Genomic DNA, 20,942 nt, shown 5'->3' on the forward strand with positions numbered 1-20,942 from the left:
GGATGGAGTCAGAACGGCAGGATTTGGTCTCTAAACAAAAAGGAAGAGCATCTCCATTTGCTTTAGTTAAGCAGGTCCTGATCCTGAACGGTAAGGAGCATGTGCAACTCCCACTGAAGCCAACTGGGAGGTGAATACTAAACATCTCTTAGGATCAGACTCTCAGCTGGGCAATACAATGATTGTCACCCTACTGGAGTCAACATGCTGCCAGTTCTTTACCAAAAGGAGAGCCTCCTCCAGTGTTCACTGGAGAGTTGAAATGGTCTTACCTAAATCATATTATGGATAAATGTCCTGCTCTTTGTAAGGAGACTCCAGTCACCATGCTGATGATGTCCAAGCTGCCCACAAATCTGCCTGGAGAGATGGTCAACCATTTTTTTGTGAAAAATTAGGCAACTCCCTGCCCCTTTTATTAGACTGAAATTTCAACCATTTTCAAACAGCTGGTCGAAAAAAGGGAAGACGTTTTTGTGAAAATATTTGTGAAACATCCATTGTTTTTTCATAAAAATTTCTCATTTCAACAAAAACAATGAATGGAAAACCTGAAATTCAGAAAACGTTTGTTGGCTCTACCTGCCTAATGTGATCTTCAGAAGAATGAACCAAACGTGGGCTACATCAGCCTCAGCTCAGGTTCTGTGGGTACATTCCAAATGGATGATAGACAAGTAATTGTTGATCATTGGCTTCAGTGCTTTGGCCTAGCTAGCAACTTGCTGTCCAGGGTATTTACCTCAGAAATAGCTCGAAGTGCCGCAAAGGCAACAGTAAGACCTTGAAGTTACTGCTGTCTCTCTGAATTTACATTATACAATTTGAAAATCTCTCTCAAACTGCATTCAAACTGTGTAGATAGGACAGATCTTTGACAGAACCAGACCCATAATTCAAGGATGTGGTTGATCACGGCATGAGAACATCAGGAAGAAGACTGAACAGCATGGGAGTACACTGACTCTTGCTCCGCTACAGACCTTGGTGTTCTTAGTAAACAAGTTATTGGGTCACTTGTAGTGTGTGTCTGAGTTGTAAGGGAACTGTTCAAGATCAGGGTCGTGACAGTTCTACAAAGATTGGAGTTAAAAACACAAACACAATTCTTTCTGAGGGTTTCAGGTCCATTTCAGGAGCTCTTCAGTTTAATCAGAATGATACAACTTCAGCAAGAGTCTCTGGCTGCATTCCTACCCTACACCAGACTCCATAACCAAAAAATACACAAACTAAACAGGACTGGTTTCAGGTCAGTACAAACCCCTGCCTTCCTCTTCTCTGGAAGTAACCAGCCTCCTCTTTAAGGTGCCTAAACTAGCTCTCAGATGGGCATACTTCCCTGACTTGTGAATCTTGGTTGAGGATTAACTCCTGAAGTCCAGTGACGTACCTGGCAAGGCCTCCTACTAATGACCCCTCCAGTCTAAAGTTCAATGGGGCTGCAGGGAGTCACCAAAAGACCTGTTTGCCCCCCACAAGAGGCTAGCTATAGCAAGTACAGCAGGAGAAGCTTAAAATAACAGCAGTTCATTAAAAAAATGAGAGTTAATCCATTGCTATCTGGTTATTTTGCTGACCCACTCAATAGGACTTCACAATGTTCTCATGGATGTGGGGAGCTGTGTGTGTCATTTGGCAGAGAGCCAAGCTTTAGATCAAAAAATCCTTCAAGTTACTTATGGAAAACGATAGTATTTAAAGTTTGTGGGTTTTTTCCCTTTATCCAGTCTGAGGCCCATGAAACATGTGGTCATGGGGCCTCTTTCTTACCCATGTAGGCTTAATTCTCATCCTAAATACATTACCCAAAATTTTCTAATGAAAGCGCTTCATGTTAGGCACCTGTCTATATTTAAACACCTAAATATGTCACTGCTCTTCAGAGGTACTGAGCACCTGCAGGTCCCGCAGCAGTCATTGCTGTCCTCCTGCCACAGAGAAAATGCCTTAGCACTACTTGTTTGGGCTGCACACTGGGGACCAGGATTTGGAGTAGGCTTACCTGTGTTTTGCAGCATGCTGCAGTACGTCCACACACAACCTGCTGTACTAGCATATCTCCCCAGAGCAGAGGGTTGTGGAGAAAGTTTCAAAGCAATGTGGGACCTGAAAGCTATTCAAGGAGATTGATGTCAATATCCCATAATGTCACTGCTCTCATTGTCTGCATTGACCTTAGCATGGAGTGCGCTCCAGAGGAGTTGAGGCAAATCAATGTTCTACAAGCCATGTTTCTGGCTGAATTCAGATGTTACAGAATCAGCTGGTCACTGATGGCCAGTGACAGGGATGAGTGGAATTCTAAAAAAATAAGTGCCAAGGCCAGAAATGAACCTGCTGGTATTATCATTTGCTCATGCAAGTGGTTTCTTCCAATGACTGCTTCAGTTCTGCCTATGGAACCACACACAGTCCTATACCTTCACAATGCAACATACCACAGTGGCATAGGATGAATGCGTTGCTTCCCCCGTCTGCTGCCTTCACTGTCTCTGGATCCAGAAGTTGGCCACTTCCATTGACAGTCTGATGCTCCAGGTGGTAAGTCTCCCATTGTTCTGCTTTCTTTGACTCTCCATTTGCATCAGCAGTGCTTCTGTATTTGTTTATTGAGCCTGACGTGGAAACAAGTCAGTACAGTTGTGCTTCTTTACCTCCTACTTTTCCTCTCTCTCTCTCTCTCCACTTCTGCACCTCCAGCAGCTCAGTCTCCTTTTCATATCACTCTGTATGTTGGGGAAACTGTCATTTCTCATTGTGCAAAAGCAGGTGAGTTGCATTCTTATGTGTCCCATCGCTTGGTTGTCTCCACTGTGCCTCACTGGGTCCAGCACTTCCTTCTAGCGGCAGGTCAGGGAACTGCTTCACCCCTTAGTGTTCTTCCACCCTCTAGTTGTGGGGAAGGGTAATACAGTATCTCTAAGATGGCCACTCCCTGCTGGGTCCCAGTCCTATCTCTGGTTTTCAGAGGCCCTTGCCTCTTCACTGGGGCTCTTGCCCCTCCAGTGAATGGCTGAGACGAGGTAGGGGGGCCTGATCCCACCCTCGACTCCGGGCCCCAACCCAGGGATCCTACAAGTAGCAGCCTCATGCTGTGGCTTCAGGAAAGCTGCTAGCTTCCCTGGGTTACTTCCCCATGCCCCTTGATTTAATATCTGGGCCCTGCTCAGACAGGGGCCCTTCTTGGCCTCCTTGCCAGGGGAGACTCTTGACCTCTGACAGCCCCACTGGGTGTGGTAGTGCCAAACCAAATGTCCAGTTCTATCTTCTTCTTGGGGCAGGGTCTTTTCCCTTAGGCCTCCGGATCCGAGAAAGGTCCTTTGCCCTGTTCAGGCAGGGTTTTCCCCTTCCCCAGTCTTTCTACCTGCAGGGTTCTCTTCTGCCAGCATCCTGGTCCTGGTTTCTGACAGCGTTTTGCCTGCTCACTTACCTCACTCTCACACCTCCAGCCCCACCCTTTCTCTGGAGGGGAGGCTTTTTAATAAGTCCTGAGCAGGGCCTTGATTGGCTCCAGGTGTGTTAATTAACCTGGAGTAACCCCTGCTCAGCTACCAGGGGAAAAGGGACTTGCTGAGCCTGGGGCTGATCTATTGGCCTTCTCGCACTCTCTGGTAGCTATCTAGTCTGACCCTGTCACACCACCTTTTTGACAGCAGTCTCTGAGGAAGAAAGGGGAGAATGAGAACAAAGCAGTTATTGATGGGTGGCAGTTATTTCAACACATATACCTCCTTGTTTGTCTCAAGTAGTCAGTGTGCGAAAAATAAGAAGCCACCATTCATAACACAATACAAGGTATCTTTGTCTGAATTCCACCATTATTTCCCACTGAGTATTCCTTTCACCTCCACTCTATCTTATGCCCTGGTGGCTGCTCCGAAGCAAGACACGGAGCACAAAAAAATCATGATCAGTGTCCTTTTAAAAAGAAAAATGGGGGCTTTCATGGAGTGGGATAGGTCTGTATCAAACTGTGAACTCCATATTGTTTTTTCAATACAACTTCTTTTCAGAGGCTCCACGTTGTCTGGTATCCTTCATTCTGGAGTTTGACCTACATGTTGTATTGCAGCCTCCATTGTAAATTAGAGCTGTGGTTCCCAACCTTTCCAGACTATTGTACCCCTATCAGGAGTCTGACTTGTCTTGTGTACCCCAAGTTTCACCTCACTTAAAAACTATGTGCTTACAAAATCAGACATAAAATACAAAAGTGTCACAGCACACTATTACTGACAAATTGCTTACTTCTTCAAGTGCCTGCTCGTGTCCATTCCACTATAGGTGAGGGCATGCCACCGTGCCTGGTTCCCGGAACTTTTTTCCCCTTAGCAGACCCTGTAGGGCCGGCTCTGGTGCCCCCTGGAGTCCCGCACACATGCCGCAGTATATGAGGCACTGCCGACCTTACGCCCTCTCAGTTCCTTCTTTCCACTCGTGATGGTTGCTGGAACTAGCTTTGCTCTCTGCAAGTTCTATTCCCCTTTGATCTGTTGTTATTCGAAGTAGTTTTAAGTAGTTGTTAAGTGTAGTTAAGTGTAGTTAGATAAGTAAGTCCCTCCGGGGACTTAGAGCGGCCAGGCTATGCCCCGGTCGCCGGGATTTAAGCCGTGTGCCTCCTGAGAGAAGGCCTTCCCACTCAGCGACCCCCATGATTGGTGCCTTAAGTGCTTGGGGGAAGAGCACAGAAAGGATAAGTGCAAGATCTGCAGGGCTTTTAAACCGCGAACTCAGAAGGACCGAGAGATCCGGTTAAAAGCCCTGCTCATGGAGGCAGCACTCCGCCCAGCGTCTGAGCCGTCCTGCTCCACCTCGGCACTGAGCGTCACCTCGGTGCAGAGTGCACTGCCAGCACTGGCCTTGACTCGGCACCGAGCAACATCCCCGATGCCGAAGAAGAAGAAACAGCGCACGGAGCGGGGACACTCCCCTGCGCCGTCGGTACGGACAGGGTCGAGTGCGGAGATGCATCGAACTCGGCCTGCCGAGTCTTCTCCAGTGCCTGCATCTCCGTGCAGGGAGCCTCCCCTGACTCCTGGGAGTGGGAGAGTGCCCCTGCTGGCACCATCGACACCGGAGGCTTTTCAGGCAGCAAGAGCCTTGTTGGCCTTGCCTATGTCACCTCCGCCCCCCCTCCCCCCCCCGTGAAGGGAGAAGGGGCCAGTGTCCCGGGGCAAACCCACGTTGGGTCCCCCCGAAGGGCAGCGGAGATCCCCAGTACAGGAAGGAAGATCTCCCGCTGAACGGCCACCGGGGGTAGAGTGAAGACGCTCCCCGAGCAGTTGATCCAGGTCGGCGTCTTTGAGCCGGCCTATTTCGACTCAGGACAAGGAGTCTCCTTCTCGGCACTGACGTCAGTCCCCGGCACCAGAGGCAGTGCAGGCCAAGAGGAGGCACCAGTTGAGGTCTGCCAAGCAGCGCTCGGACAGCTCCCATTCCAGATCCCCGGTACCGAGGAGTTCGCCTGCACTGAGGCGGTGCAGAACCCAGTCGCTATTGGAGGACCCGGCACAGCGAAGTCCCTGACATGGAACCCGGTTGCCAGAGTCCGGCTTGGCATCTGGTCTTAGTCACCAAAGGGCAAGCGGCACCACAAATAATCGGTACCAGGACAACACTCTGGTACCTCGCGATCTTTGGAGCGCACCTCCGCTCGCTGGCACCGCTCATGGCGACGGAGGTGGTCCTCGTCGTCCTCCAGGTCAGAGGTGTCGAGAGGATGATCCCCGGCATGGAAGGGCACCCGGGACTGAGGACGTGCACGGCACTGCTGGTCCAGTGGTGGCTCAGGGTCCCACAGGGGGGACAGTCGTTGGGACAGCTGATGCCCCCACAAGATGCCACCGCTAGTGACAGTCAGCCCCAGGTTGGCCCCAGGGTCAATGGCCACAACAATGGCCTTATTGGGCCCCATGGGGCATCCAGATGGGACCGGGGCCACAATCCATCCTGTCATCGGGGGTTCAGTCCGTGCCTCCGGCACAGGAGAAGGCCCATAGACACCACTCCTCGGCTGAGGAGTCGGACCCCATGGAGGGACCCTCTACGGGTGCAAACCTTCGTCAGGTGGGGGAGTACCCGCAGGATGCTCCTCGGCAGTCCTCTTCCTCCTCACCGGATGAGGCAATCTCCTGGGACCACATGGCGCCACTGGAGGATTTCAGGGCACACCAGGAGTTGCTCAAGAGGGTGGCCTCTAACTTGGGGCTGGAGGTGAAGGAGTTAGAGGAGGCTGATGATACCCGCTTCAATGTGCTGTCGGTGGCTGCCCCAGCGAGAGTGGTCCTACCAGTCCACAATACAGTCCTCTAAATTGTAAAGGCCCTGTGGCAAACCCCTTCCTCGGTCACCCCTATGGCAAGGGTGGCCGAGAAAAAGTATTATGTCCGGCCGAAGGGTTTGAGTATTTGTTCACTCACCTGGCCCCGGGAACACTGGTGGTAGATGCAGCAACCAGCGGGACAGGCAAGGCCAGCCAGGTTCCACTCCCAAAAACAAAGACAACAAAAAGCTGGTTTTGTTTGGGAGAAAGATTTACTCCACAGCAGCCCTGCAGTTCAGGATTGCCAACCATCAGGCCCTCCTGGGCAGATATAATTTTAACTTGTGGGACTCCCTCAGGTGGTTTGCTGAGACCTTGTCCCAGGATCAGGCCGCAGACTTTACCACTATCCTGGACGAAGGAATCACGGTGGCTAAGGCAGCGCTCCAGACGTCCAGTGATGCTGCTGACTCGGTGGGTAGGGCCATAGCCTCCACCATTTCCATGAGAAGGTGCTCATGGCTGCAATTCTTGGGCCTGTCCCAGGAGGTGCAGCGATCGATTCAGGACCTCCCCTTTGATGGGTCGGCCTTATTCTCTGATCAGACCTATGTGAAGCTGCATGGCCTTAAGGACTCCAGAGCCACACTTCGCTCCCTGGACCTATACACGCCCCAGGCTTCCAGGTGGCAGTCACGGCCCCAGGCGCAGCAGCAACCAAGGCCTCCACCTAGGCCCTTTCAACCCTACAAAAATAGGGACAGGAATAGGGGGTTTAGAAGACAAAATCAGCCCCCTAGTTCATCCTCAGGGCCCCCAAGGGGGTCGGGCAACCAGAGGAGGCAACTCTGATGGTGCGCCTGAGGGTGGTGCCCCTACTGCTCCCCTGGATCTTCCCCACCCCTTCCTAAACAGGTTAAGGTCTTTCTATGCCGAATGGGCAAACATCACTTCGGACAGTTGGGTCCTTGGGATAGTCTCAGGGGGCTATGCCCTACAGCTTACATCTACCCCTCCCAACAACCCTCCCCCTCTGTCCCTATTCAGGGACCCCTCTCACAAGGAACTCTTCTTGCAGGAGGTGGACACCCTCCTCAACATAGGAGTGGTGGAAATGGTCCCTCAAGGCAGAAGGGGGAAGGGGTTCCATTAGAGGTACTTCCTCATCCCCAAGGCAAAGGGGGGTCTGAGACCCATATTAGACCTGCGTCGTCTAAACAAATATGTCAAACGACTCAGGTTTCGCATGGTCTCCCTAGCCTCCATAATCCCTTCCCTGGATCCAGGAGACTAGTATGCCACCCTCGATCTCAAGGACACATACTTTCATGTGCCTATCCTCCCCAGCCACAGGTGCTTTCTTCGCTTCACAATGGCTGGCTCCCACTACCAGTTTACAGCCCTACCCGTTGGCCTCTCTTCGGCTCCAAGGGTGTTCATCAAATGCATGGCGGTAGTGGCTGCCCACCTGAGATGAAAGGGTGTGCAAATTTTTCCTTACCTGGACGATTGGCTGATCAGGGGCAGCTCCAGGTCCTAAGTGCAGGAGAGTGTGACCCTCACTTGCTCCATGTGCAGCAGTCTGGGACTGCTCATAAACTAGCAGAAGTCCACACTAACCCCAGTGCAACGCATAGAATTCATTGGGGCCACACTGGACGCTTCCCAGGCCAGAGCCTTCCTACCTCAGCCACGTTTCGAGGCTATGGGCTCTATCATCTCCCAGCTGCACCGATGCCCCATGACAACAGCCAGGAACTGCCTACAGCTGTTAGGCCACATGGCGGCCTGAACCTACGTAGTGAGACTAGCTCGCCTGAGGCTCAGAGCACTTCAGGCATGGTTGGCCTTGGTATATGTGCCAAGCAGACACCCGCTGGATTAGGTGGTCACAGTTCCCCCACCTGTCCTAGCCTCCCTAAACTGGTGGAGGTCTCCCAGGGCAGTATTGAAGGGCATTCCATTCAGAGAACTGGTCTCATCGATCACCCTAATCTCCGACGCCTCGGATGTGGGATGGGGAGCCCACATCAGCACCAACCTAAGCACTCAGGGGCTCTGGTCGGGGGAGGAGAGGCACCTGCACATCAACGTAAAGGAGCTGAGGGCCATTTGCCTAGTGTGCAAGGTGTTCTTCCAATTCCTGACAGGCAGAGTGGTGCAGGTGCTGACGGATAACACCACAGCTATGTTTTATAGAAACAAGCAGGGAGGAGCGCACTCCTCGGCTCTCTGTGAGGAAGCTACCCATCTGTGGGACTTTGCCGTGAGGCACGATTTCCATTTGATTGCCTCTCACCTCCCGGGAGTGAGGAACGACGAGGTGGATCGCCTCAGCAGGTCATTTCTACCCCACCATGACTGGTTGTTGCACCCGAAGGTAGTGACTACTATTTTCCAGAAGTGGGGTGTTCCCCAACTGGACCTATTTGCATCAGCCTGGAACGCAAAGTGCCTGAGGTTCTGCTTGCTCTGCGGTCGCGAGACTGGGTCTTTTTCTGACGCGTTCCTCATCAACTGACAGTATATACTGGAAGTTATACTCATCGCTCTGGCCTGGCCAAGACAGCACTGGTTCAGCAAGCTGCTGGACCTTTCGATCGCCCCGCCCATGAAGTTCCCGAGGCGGCATGACCTTCTCTCCCAGGACTATGGTTGCCTGTTGCACCCGGACCTGGACTCCCGGCACCTCAAGGCCTGGAGGCTCTGTGGCTGATGGAGGGAGAGAGAGCCTGCTCACTGTAGGTCCAACAAGTCCTGCTGGGCAGCAGCAAACCTACATAGGTCGTGTATTGGGTTAAGTGGACATGGTTTACCTCTTGGGCGGAGTCCCGGGGCATTCCGCCCAGCCTCTTGCCTGTACAGGCAATCCTGGAGTACCTGCTCCAGCTAAAGCTCCAGGGTCTGGCGCTGGCCTTGTTAAAGTTTCACCTGGCGGCCATTTTGGCCTTCCATCAGCTGCTAGAAGGAAGATCCCTGTTCTCCTATCCCATGTCGGTCAGGTTCCTCAAGGGGGTGGTGATGCTTTATCTGCAGGTCCGTGACCTGGTGCCTCCCTGGGATCTCAACCTGATCCTCTCAAGACTCACGGGGCCCCCCTTTGAACCCATGGCTTCATGCCCCCTGCTCATGCTTTCATGGAAGGTAGCCTTCCTGGTGGCCATTACCTTGGCTAGGAGGGTCTCCGAGATTAGGGCCTTGACCTCAGAGCCCCTTATACAGTATTTTATAAGGATAAGGTACAGTTGAGACCACCTCCAGCCCGTGAACTCAGAGCGGCCTGAAAGGCCTTATCTTTAGGAGTGCGGGTCTCTGGAAGCAGAGGAGTTGCCTCAACCGAGGGGTGGGGGCGACCGAACAGGAATACGAACAGGGCCTTAGCTGAAGCAATATGGCTCATTTATCTAGTCATTAATATCAAATAAAGAGCATAAATGTAAACAATACAAACATGAAACCAAAGAAGGATACAAAGGCCTAATATTTTTCTATGCATGCAATCATTTCTCATAGTACACAATCCTATTATCTATTCTCTTATGCTTACAGACAGATGGTCGTTTATAAAATCCTACTTACTCTTCACAGACAGATAAACAGACAGATGTTCATTTGTTATCTTAAAGCAAGTGCTACTTTCATATGTTACCAAAAGCGCTTCTCTCCTTAAGCCTCTTGGGCCGAGTCGACTCTGATAAGTGTTAGCCATCCCTTGGATGCTGCTGGTTCATAGAAGGGCTCAGTCCAGCTACCGAGGATCCCAGTGGGCTGAAGTCTGAAGTGCCCCTGACTTTTGGGGGTTTAAATACCCTTAAATTGACAAGTTTACTTGTCACTTTTCACAAGCTTGCTTGTTACAGATTACTTATCAGGCTGACAATCTACTTGGGTTGCCTTGTCATGTGATATGATCAGTGAGCATTTCTGCTTAGTTATCCTTACTTGCAGGTACTTCCAGGTGCCACTCAGCTGGGTGTGGTCAACCTGGTCAGCTTTTGTTTTTATGTTTGTCCTCTATTTGTGCTGTGCTAGCACCCGGACAGCCCTTATTAGGTCCTTCCAGCCCTTTTCCCAAGCTATATACTTTACTATTCTATCTTAAAGCACAAAACCCATTAACTATTCTTTTTATATTCTACGTAGCCTTCCTGCCCAAAGTGGTTTCCCAATTTCATTGTAACCAAGATATTTTTCTCCCCATGTTTTTTCCCAAACTGCATGATTCGGAGGAGGAGAGGAGATGGCATTCGCTGGACATGAGACGAGCCCTGGCCTTCTACTTCGAGCGTACAAAGCCGTTCTGGAAATCGACGCAGCTGTTCGTCACAGTGGCTGACAGGATGAAAGGCTCACCTGTCTCCACCCAACGCATCTCCTCGTGGATTACATCATGCATCAAGTTCTGCAATGAGCAGGCAAGGGTTCCCCTTCTGGGAACCATCACAGCACACTCAACCAGAGCTCAAGCCTCGTCTATAGCCTTCCTGGATAGAGTGCCCCTGCAGGACATCTGCAAAGTCAGCACCTGGTCGTCGGTGCATAACTTCATGTCTCACTACGCCATCGTCCAGCAGGCAAAAGAGGATGCGGGATTTGGCAGAGCCGTGCTGAGGGCAGCTCACTGATAACCCCTACCCACCTCCAAGGTATTGCTTGTTAGTCACCTATAGTAGAATGGACATGAGCAAGCACTTGAAGAAGAAAACAAGGATACTTACCAGTAACTGATGTTCTTCGAGATGTGTTGCTCATGTCCATTCCACAACCCACCTCCCATCCCCGCTGCCGGAGTTGGCAGAAAGAAGGGACTGAGGGGGCATAGGGCCAGCAGTGCCTCATATACCGCAGCATGTGTGTGGGACTCCGAGGGCACCAGAGCTGGCCCTACAGGGTCTGCTAAGGGGAAAAAAGATCAGGGAACTGTGCACGGTGGTGTGCACTCACCTATAGTGGAATGGACATGAGCAACATATCTCAAAGAACATCAGTTACTGGTAAGTAACCTTGTTTTTCTCAATTTTATCATATACTTATAAATGGACTGGCATATAAATATTGTACCTATAGAGCTGTATAAACAAGTCATTGGCTATATGAAATGTTAGTTTGTGCTGACTTCGCTAGTGCTTTTTATGTAGCCTGTTGTAAACCTAGGCAAATATCTAGATGTGTTGATGTACCCCTGGAAGACTTCCGCATATCCCCAGAGGTACATGTACCCATGGTTGAGAACTACTGGAGATCCAATGGGAGTTACGTGAAAATCCCACTAGGCACTTATCTGCACTTTTAGGTGCCTAAATAACTTTCAAAATCTGGCCTATGACCCACTTTCAAAAGGGACGCAGGCCCTTAGGTGTCTAAGTTCCAGTGACTTTAATTGAAATTTAGGACTAGTTTACACACTGCTTTTGTACCCCTCTAACTATGTCAATTAGGGGTGCAATATTTTACTGATATAGCATGGACACAGTTATACCAGTATACCTTATTACCCTTCCAGTATAAGCATCTTTATACTGTTGTATTTGCATCCACACTGGGGGGTTGTACCACTTTAACTAAACAGGTATAATTAAAGCAGAACAACTTTTGTATATAGACAAGGCCTTAGACACCTAAGTGTCCAAGTCACTTTTGAAGAAGAGGCTCTAAAAGTCACATAGGTGCTTTCAAATATGTTACCCAATTACATTTATCACTAAAATCCTCCAAAAAAAAACTGAAGAAAGAGTTCTAAAAAATACAAGTGCCCCTTTGATAAGGAACTCATTAGAATAATACATTCCTGTTAAGGGGTCATTGGAGCTAGCTGTATCTGTTTTAAAGAAGGCAATTCCATTTGCCATCAAACTCAAACAAGTGGCAAAACAAAACAGAACTTTAAGCAGCTACTAAAATATCTAGCGAATCCCAATATGCCTTTTTGCTTTGCAGCAAAATATATGGAATAGATTTGAATCTCTTTTCCCTCCCTTCTCCAGTTAAGTCAACACCACGACTAATATGTCCTCTTTGCTTGAGGTGGACATTGATGAATATATTCTGAGCACTTCAGCCAATAGACATTGATCAGAAACCCTGATGACATTGTTATTAACAGATTGCAAAATCTGGCACAGTGAAACCTGAAAATGTTCCATGGCAGCAAATTGGTTAAATTTTACTAAGGAGATAGCAAAAAAGTGAGTACATAATTCCATGGCCTTACAACTCAGAGCTTGATCTGAAGTCATAGAATCATAGAGTTGGAAGGGACCTCAGGAGGTCATCTAGTCCAACCCCCTGCTCAAAGCAGGACTAATCTCAGCTAAATAATCCCAGCGAGGGTTTTGTCAAGCCACAGTTTAAAAACCTCTAAAGTTGGAGATTTCACCACCTCTCTAGGTAACCCATTCCAGTGCTTCACCACCCTCCTAGTGAAAAACTTTTTCCTAATGTCCAACCTAAATCTCCCCCACTGCAATTTGAGACCGTTGCTCCTTGTTCTGTCATCTGTCACCACTGAGAACAGCCTAGCTCCATCCTCCCTGGAACCCCCTTTCAGGTAGTTAAAGGCTGCTATCAAATCTCCCCTCATTCTTCTCTTCTGCAAACTAAATAAGCCTAGTTCCCTCAGCCTCTCCTCATAAGTCTTGTGCTCCAGCCCCCTAATCATTTTTGTTGCCCTCCGCTGGACTCTCTCCAACTTGTCCACATAATTTTTGTAGTGGGGGGCCCAAAACTGGACACAATACTCCAAATGCGGCCTCACCAATGCTGAATAGAGGGGAATAATCACTTCCCGCGATCTGCTGGCAATGCTCCTACTAATGCAGCCCAATATACCATTAGCATTCTTTGCAACAAGGGCACAGTATTGACGCATCCAGCTTCTTGTCCACTGTAACCCCTGAGGTCCTTTTCTGCAGAACTGCTGCCTAGCTCGTCAGTCCTCAGTCTGTAACTGTGCATGGGATTCTTCTGTCCTAAGTGGAGGACTCTGCACTTGTCCTTGTTGAACCTCATCAGATTTCTTTTGGCCCAATTCTCCAGTTTGTTTAGGTCCTTCTGTATCCTATCCCTACCTTCCAGGGTATCTACCACTCCCCCTAGCCTAGTGTCATCTGCAAACTTGCTGAGGGTGCAATCTACCCCATCCTCTAGATCATTAATTCTAGTCCACTGAAGGCAATGGAAAGAATCCCATTAATGTCAATAGATTTGGATCAGGCTCCCAAATTGCTAATATTGTAGTGGATTAAAGTCAATGTAAATACTTCTAACCCTTCAGATTATTGTAGGCAAATTCTGACCTCCTGCTGTTAACAGCAACAGGCCAAATCGTAAATTCCTCACAGAATGGTTTTTAAGGCAAATTCACCTGATTCTGCTGTTGCATACATCAATGTAAATGAGGAGTAACAGCAATGAAGTCAGTCAAAATACGGCAGTGTCACATTGGTATGAAAGGAGACTCAACCCTCTTAACTTCAACTGGAGGTTGCCCAAATAAGGACTGAGTAAAACAAAACTAAACTGAGTAAGGATCACAGGACTTGACCAACTATATTTTGTATCAGACTGGCTATAAGGAATTCCTGACTCCTAGCGCCAAGGGCTCATTACTGAAATAATTCAGGATAATAATTAAAGGGGTGAAGACACTGACTAGAGAGAAGACTACAAGAACTAATGACAAGATTTTGGATGCCAAAATATTTGATTTTGGGTGCTTCAGTTTTAGGAACGTCCCGTGTTGGGGGACATTAGACATGTTAGAGGGTAATTTTGGGCCTCAGTACATAGAACCATATGCCTAGTTGATGAAAATCAGTGTAGCTCCATCGGCTCCACCCATTGACAATTTGGCCAGTCTTGCCTGGCTATATCAATGACTATGGAGGGAAATAGTGATCGTATAAAAATATCAGAAGCATGTAGACACCAAGGACTGAAAGAGATTATTCATAGGGTACAAAGGAATATAACTAGGACTAAAGATATTAAATTAAGAAAAGGAAAACAGGCTGAATAACTGGGAAAACATGGCCCTGGATCACCCATTCCCATAGAAAAACCCATGAGGAGGTGGCTCATGGAGACAAAAACTTTCCGAGGTTCCTTTTACAGAGATTCCACCACAGCATTCTGCCAAGAGGAAGGAAAGTGAGGTCCCTACCTCCGTGCAACAGGACATTCGCCTATAGCTTGCAGACCATAATGTTCTGAAAGTGAGTGCCAAGTATTACCATTTTGTGTATCACTTGTTACTAGTTCTTGCTCTTCCTAGACAAATGTTTCTCCTTTCCATAATTGGGAAAGGAACCTAAGAGGAGAGCAAAGGTGAGGAGAAAATGGAAGAGTAATTAATCAGAAAGTCTAACTATCTTTAGCCATTAATGACTTGGCTCCTTTCCAAGTCTACTGAGGTCAGTGCAGATCTGTTAGATTCTAACTTGTCTCTATTTTGAGCAATTACTATTGTTGCATATTCTTTTCTTATAGCGCCAATATTTATTCTAGCTGATGGCTCTTTGAAATATTGCACCAATAGACTTTGTTTTTATAATGGCCTTTCCTGGTAGTGACAGACTTTCTTTCCAGATTTTGAAATGGAGATATAAGAAGGGCTTTAACTAGCTGAATAAATATTACTTTCATGGTGCAAAATATAATCTATCTGCTTCTTCATATGCAATATGACTATTGAGTAGAAATTGCCCAAATATATATCCCTTTAATATTAATTTATAAGCTTGGCTGTGTGTATTTATTGATTCATTAGATGTTCATTTATATAGAATTGAATCATGTGGAACCATTTTTACTATTCTGATATTTGATCTATGGTTGCTCCTTCCCGCCCCTTAAACACATAACAGGTGTTCACTTAAGGTGGCTCAGAAGTAACCTTCTGTGAATAGATCATTGAAGAAGGATAAAGCCCCTGGAAGAAGAATTTATTAGCAGGAGAAATAGTTTCTCTGTTTCATTGCCATGACATTTTCTTTTCCATTGGGCATGCACTGTACTTGGAAATTCCTCCAAGCCTTTGTGTTTCTGACTTCTAAACTTCACAAACCAGTCCCCTGTCCTCCAAACCCCTGCCAAGGTTGCTATTTTCATACTCCTTTTCCTGTAGATTAAAAAACAGGATATTATTGTAAAAACAAACAGAAATGACTGCTGCTAATTGCCAAGAGAACCTGAGGGGAATGAAAGCTCTGAAACGTCTGTTCTGCTACTGTCAGGTGAAGATCAAACATGTTTCATTGCTAATCACTGAAAGCTTCAGCAGATAACTCTGCAATTTGCTGCTCCTCTTTGAAATTGTAGTTGTCGAAAGGTGAATTTAGAGTTTAAAGCTTTCTTATGTCTTTCATTGACAAGAAGGGTTCATTCAAAGAGAGAAGGGGAAGTAGCAGTTTATGACAAGAGCATAGCTAAAGATAGTTTTCTGGGTGTACTGTATATAGCTGCAGCCTGTTCCAGCATTAGCTAGAGGGATTTTTGTATCCTATTCTCCTGCCTCTCTTGTCAGGGTAATGTAACTGAACTTAAAAGCCATGTCTTTGATCTCCCTGGACAGAAAGTATCATATCAATCTGGTTTAAAATAAGAGAAAAATTTGATTTTACAGGCTGGAACTCACCTTATGGTCTGGTCTCCGGGAGGGTCTCTGGTGCCCGGGGCCCAAGACTACATTTGTGCCCCCCTTCCAGACCTCATGCCCCCCCACAGGGCAGGAGGGGTCCTGGCACTGGCCCCCAGCTGCCCTGGGGGGGGGTCTGTACCTGTGGGGGTGGGAGGCATGAGGCACGGAGGGGGAGAAATGCAGGCTTGGCTCCACCGTTTCCCCTCCCCACACCTATCCGGTGCACAGCGCCTGGCACCCATCTCTCCCACTGCAGCCCCACAGCCGGGCGCTGACTTGGATGGGGTGGCCTCACCTCCCCTGCCTGGGGAGGGGGGGGCTGGGCCAGCCCTTCAGGGCGGGAGGAGGGCTCAGGAGGCGGGGGGTGGCTGCTACCGCTTTCTCTCCTGCACCCCCCCCCCCCACGTGTTATGAAGGGCCTACCCACCCGGCCCCCAGGCTGGGGGTGAGACCGCCTCATCTGAACCAGCGCCAGGCTGTGGGACTGGTGCGGCAGGTAAGTGAGCTCTGTGCCGGCCCTTCACAGAGGGCTCAGATGTGGCTCCTGAGTGTCGTGAAGGGCTGGCCCAGCGCCCCACCGCAGGCTGGCACCTGGGGGTCTGGCCCCCCTTGACCCCTCTCTCGGTACGCCACTGTGAACAAGAACAGCTGTAATCTTAAAGGAAGGTCTGTTCCTTTACAGTGGACCTGAGTCATCCTATATATTTCCTGTTTCCCAGACTTCTGCTGTCCATCTCATTGCAGCTGAGAAACATAAGCAATGCCTGAGCTATGCATATAGGGGGAGCAGAGCATCGGAGTCTAATTTAGGAAATGTCGACACTGCAAATGATGGGTAGGCATATCCATGCTAGCTTTAATCTAGCTATCGCAGGTATAATGATAGCAGTGAAAACAGGGTGCCAGGGGCTTCAGTACAGGTTAGCAAACTGAGTATGTACCCAGGCTCCCCAGGGGGCTTGTTTTCGGGTTGCAGGGCTGCACCCTGTCTACACTCCTATTGTTACCCATGCTAGAGTAAAGCCTGCTTGCGCGTCAATCACACATTCACTTGCAGTGCGGACACACCCTAAATTAGACTGATTCTCTGCTCTCCCTGCTCTGAGGCTACACCTACTCATCACTTTCAACAGCATGTCGTGTATGTACCTGCATGGCCCCCCCAGCACAGGTATAATAGCAGCTTAGCCGGTGAGACACAGCTTTGGCGAGTAGAGTAAAGACACATCTGAGTGTGAATGTGAGTAGACCGTGTAGAATGTGAGTGTGAATGGGAGTGAATGCTGTAGACAGTTCTGGACTTGCCCAAGCTCTGCCTCTCTATCGACACTGCTATTTTGAGCCGTGTAGCATCCCATTCTCTCCTTGCTATTGGAGCCTTTCCCCTCCACGGGAGAGGCTCTGCCAACTACCGCCAACTTTCCCTGCCGCAGTGAATGGTTTCAGCAGTGGGGAGCAGTTGAAACATCCCTGCTGACTCCCCGCTGCCGGAGCCTTTCACTGACGTGTATAGCTGCACACTGCAGTGTGGAGGCGGCCTGCTTTTCACTGTGATGTGTTGCTCCACACACACGCCATGCCTCCAAAATGGATTTTGTCCGATATTTAATATTTTGGTACCACTGCCATCTGTCTATCTAGGAACTTACATAGTCTTCTTCACCATGGTGTCTGATCTCCTCACAATCATTAATGGATTTTATCTTCACAACACTCTTATGAGATACTATTTCCCAATCTAGTTTTTTTTTGTTTGTTTGTTTGTTTTTTTACAGCTGGAAAACTGAAGATAAGTTAAACAACTTGTGGTAGGTCCCACAGGAAGTCTCTGGCCTGATTGGCGATAGAACCCAGGTCTTTTCAGTCCCAATATACTGCCCTAGCCACTACTCTCCATCTATCCCAGCCCAGCTGCAGTGTACCAGTAGCTAACTTAGCCTCCTCCTCAATTTGTCTCCTGTGGAGTGCTCCAAATTGGCCAAGCCCTATTTTCAAATGTATCAGGGAACTGTAGTCCTGGTATTTCTCCTTTCCCCTATCAAAATACCCCCTTAATCTTGTAATAAGAACACAAAGGAACAAGGATCCCAGTTTGAAATAACCTAGTTCTAGTGACCTTCAGGGTCTGAATTAATGCACATTTTTTTAGGCAAGCTGCTGACAACTATGTTTTGAGATGGTGTTTAAAGATAAAGGCGGGAATCTGGTTTATTTCTGTGCTGCTGGGTACTCAGTATTATTATGTATTCTAGGTTGCTGTTTCTTTGATTTACTGTATTTTTAAGTGTGTGGCAGAAATGCCTATAATATTCAGATATGCACCTCTTATTTTTTATAAAATTAAGGATTAAATAAATAAGGAGTTTCTGAGATTTATTCCCATCTCTTCCACTTGTTGGTTTCTACATTTCAGACTCCTTATTTAACAGAGCTTCACATACACAACATGAAGAAGGGGCATTTTACAGTGGGGTTAGCTGAGGTACAGAGAGATTACAGTCAAGATGGTCAGATTTGGATTCATAAAAACCAGCACTTAAATTCATGTTTAGGCTCAAACATTCAAAGGCCAGACAGGACCATTGTGATAATCTAGTCTGACCTCCTGTGTAGCACAGCCCATAGAACTTCCCCAATATAATTCTTAGAACAGATCTTTTAGAAAAAGAAGGTTAAGGAGTTATTTGTTCTTCATGTAACTCAAGTAATTCCTTAACCTTCTTTTTGTTAAGCTTTAACAGATTGAGCTCTTTGAGTCTGTGACTATAAGGCAATCTTATCTAGTAACCCTTTAATTATTCTCATGGCTCTTCTCCGAACCTTCTCCAGTACATCAACATTCTTCCTGAAGTGTAGCCACCAGAACTGGACATGATAGGATTGGACACCAGTGTCAAATACAGAAGTAATGATCTGATTTACTGAGCTCCAACAGAACAGCGTCTGCTGACATGTAAATGGCACATTACAAATACGTAAAAGACATTGCCCCTGGCCTGAGAAGCTTCATATAAGGCCATGATACAGGAAAGAACGTAAACATATGCGCAAGTGCCTTGCTGCATAGGGATGATTTCCTCATAATGAAGCAGTGGTCCACACCGGCAGGCAGTAGATACGCTATTCTAGAGGTTTAAATAATAAATAAGGCTATGTGGCTGTACCATAAAAATGGATTGCTCGGTAGTTTCATAATCGTCCAAAATAATTTTCACTTCAAATCTATCCCTGAGTGATAGTACTCAAAAGAGTTACCATTTGATGGCTGAGTGGTGGCTTATGTGGTGCTTGTGTGGACTCAGTCCAGTTCCCTGTGAGCAGGCGTCCACATCACAGATTACAGCCACAACTTTTTATTATTTATATGTTATGCTAATTACAGAACAAGAAGGCAGCTCTGGGCTCCCTTTATGCTTACTGAAAATAGCTCGTTAGACAACCATCAGGAGACTCTCCCCCTGGTTTATGGTTGCCGCAGCAGAGATGCTACGGAGTGAATGAGCATGGAGACCAAACTCCTAAAGTTGGACCCACCAAGTCAGGGGCCTTGTGGAGATGCTAGCATTACAGATACCCAACCTATACCTATTCTATGGTCAAACCATAGAACTACTGGCCCATCTAGCCAACACCTTCCACAATCACTACAATTCACAACAAATTTTGTAATAAACCAGACAATATGGGGGAGGGGGAGGAAAGGCTCTGAACCAGACATAAATAAAGTTTATTTGACCACATAACATACCTGTAAGAGGGAGGCTCCATGAAAATATAGGCTCATAGGATGCAAAGCATCATATTACATGCTCCAGCTCACCCAAAGCACATATGTGGGATCTCCAGTAGATGAAAAACAGCAGCTTATGGTGGTAGTACTTAGAATATTTTAAGTCATTGACTAGCAGCTGGAAACTCAATATAATGCTAATATTTTACTATGAACTAATACTACTGGGACATTTTAGCCAAAAAATGCTTGAAACTGCTGCTAGAATTTTTTCATTGATTTAACATTCCATACACAGTGTTAAGATGTCATTCTAAGCCCATTTTCTTTTCTTTTCTTTCTTTTCAAAGGATTAACATGTCTTTAGAATGTTAAAAATGTTTCAATTACTTGGTACCAGATAAGAAGGTTTTAACTCAGGCACAAGGAAAGTAGAAGATTTTTATTAAGAAAATATGTATACTTTGCCGTTTGCTTGGTTGGCACAAATCAGCTCCCTTATGGAAAGGATCATGCTGGTGTGTGGTAATTAATGTCACTTGCAGTCCGTTTGCCAGGTACCGGATGTTACAAGTGGTTGAAAACATGTTCAAGCAGCAGAGTTGAGAGTCTCAACCCAAATGCAAATCCAGGTGCTGAACTTTGTTAATAACAGATCCGTGCATGTGGGTGAGAGTGAAATCATCAAGTAGCCTCTAGCAGCTTAGGCTTCTATGTGCTAATTAATAATCGATACAAATACACCCTGAGGGCGCCGTTCTCATTTGCATCTGAGCTTAGCTTGGAAGCAGTGAGGGATGGGGTAGGTTACAAGGCACCGGTAGCAGCTCCCTGATCCCTCAGGTAGAAGTTAGCGTTATGGAGGAACAGCTCTAGTTTACACCAAGGTATAAAGTCCTTTAGTGACCTCACACCAGTGAAGGTTCTGGCATAGCTCTCTCTACCCTCATTCCTTCCTCTGGCTCTCTACACCACAAGTGGGAGCGATGGCTGGTGCAGCTTTGTTCCAGTGGAGAGTTCCTCTGCACATAGGGTATTCTCCACTGGCTGGTTTGTGTCATTTCAGATGGACTTAGACTGGAGAATCTGACCCCCACAGACAGAAGTATCCCAAAGAGTTTTACAGCTACATACAGACCTGTGGAACAACTGAAATGTAACCAACCCTTGTAGGAAGACTGGCAGGTCAATATGAACAATACACAAGGGTGAGGGAAGGGGAAAGTTTGATCAGGACACAAGGCCAAATGTTACTATGAAATGCTCAGTTGTGCCTTTGGCGCTGATGCTCAACTGATGTAGACTGGCAG

The sequence above is a fragment of the Emydura macquarii genome, unplaced genomic scaffold, assembly GCF_026122565.2.
Source record: "Emydura macquarii macquarii isolate MOO-44397 ecotype Brisbane River unplaced genomic scaffold, CSIRO-AGI_Emac_v2 contig_2795, whole genome shotgun sequence".
NCBI classification, from domain to species: Eukaryota; Metazoa; Chordata; order Testudines; family Chelidae; genus Emydura; species Emydura macquarii.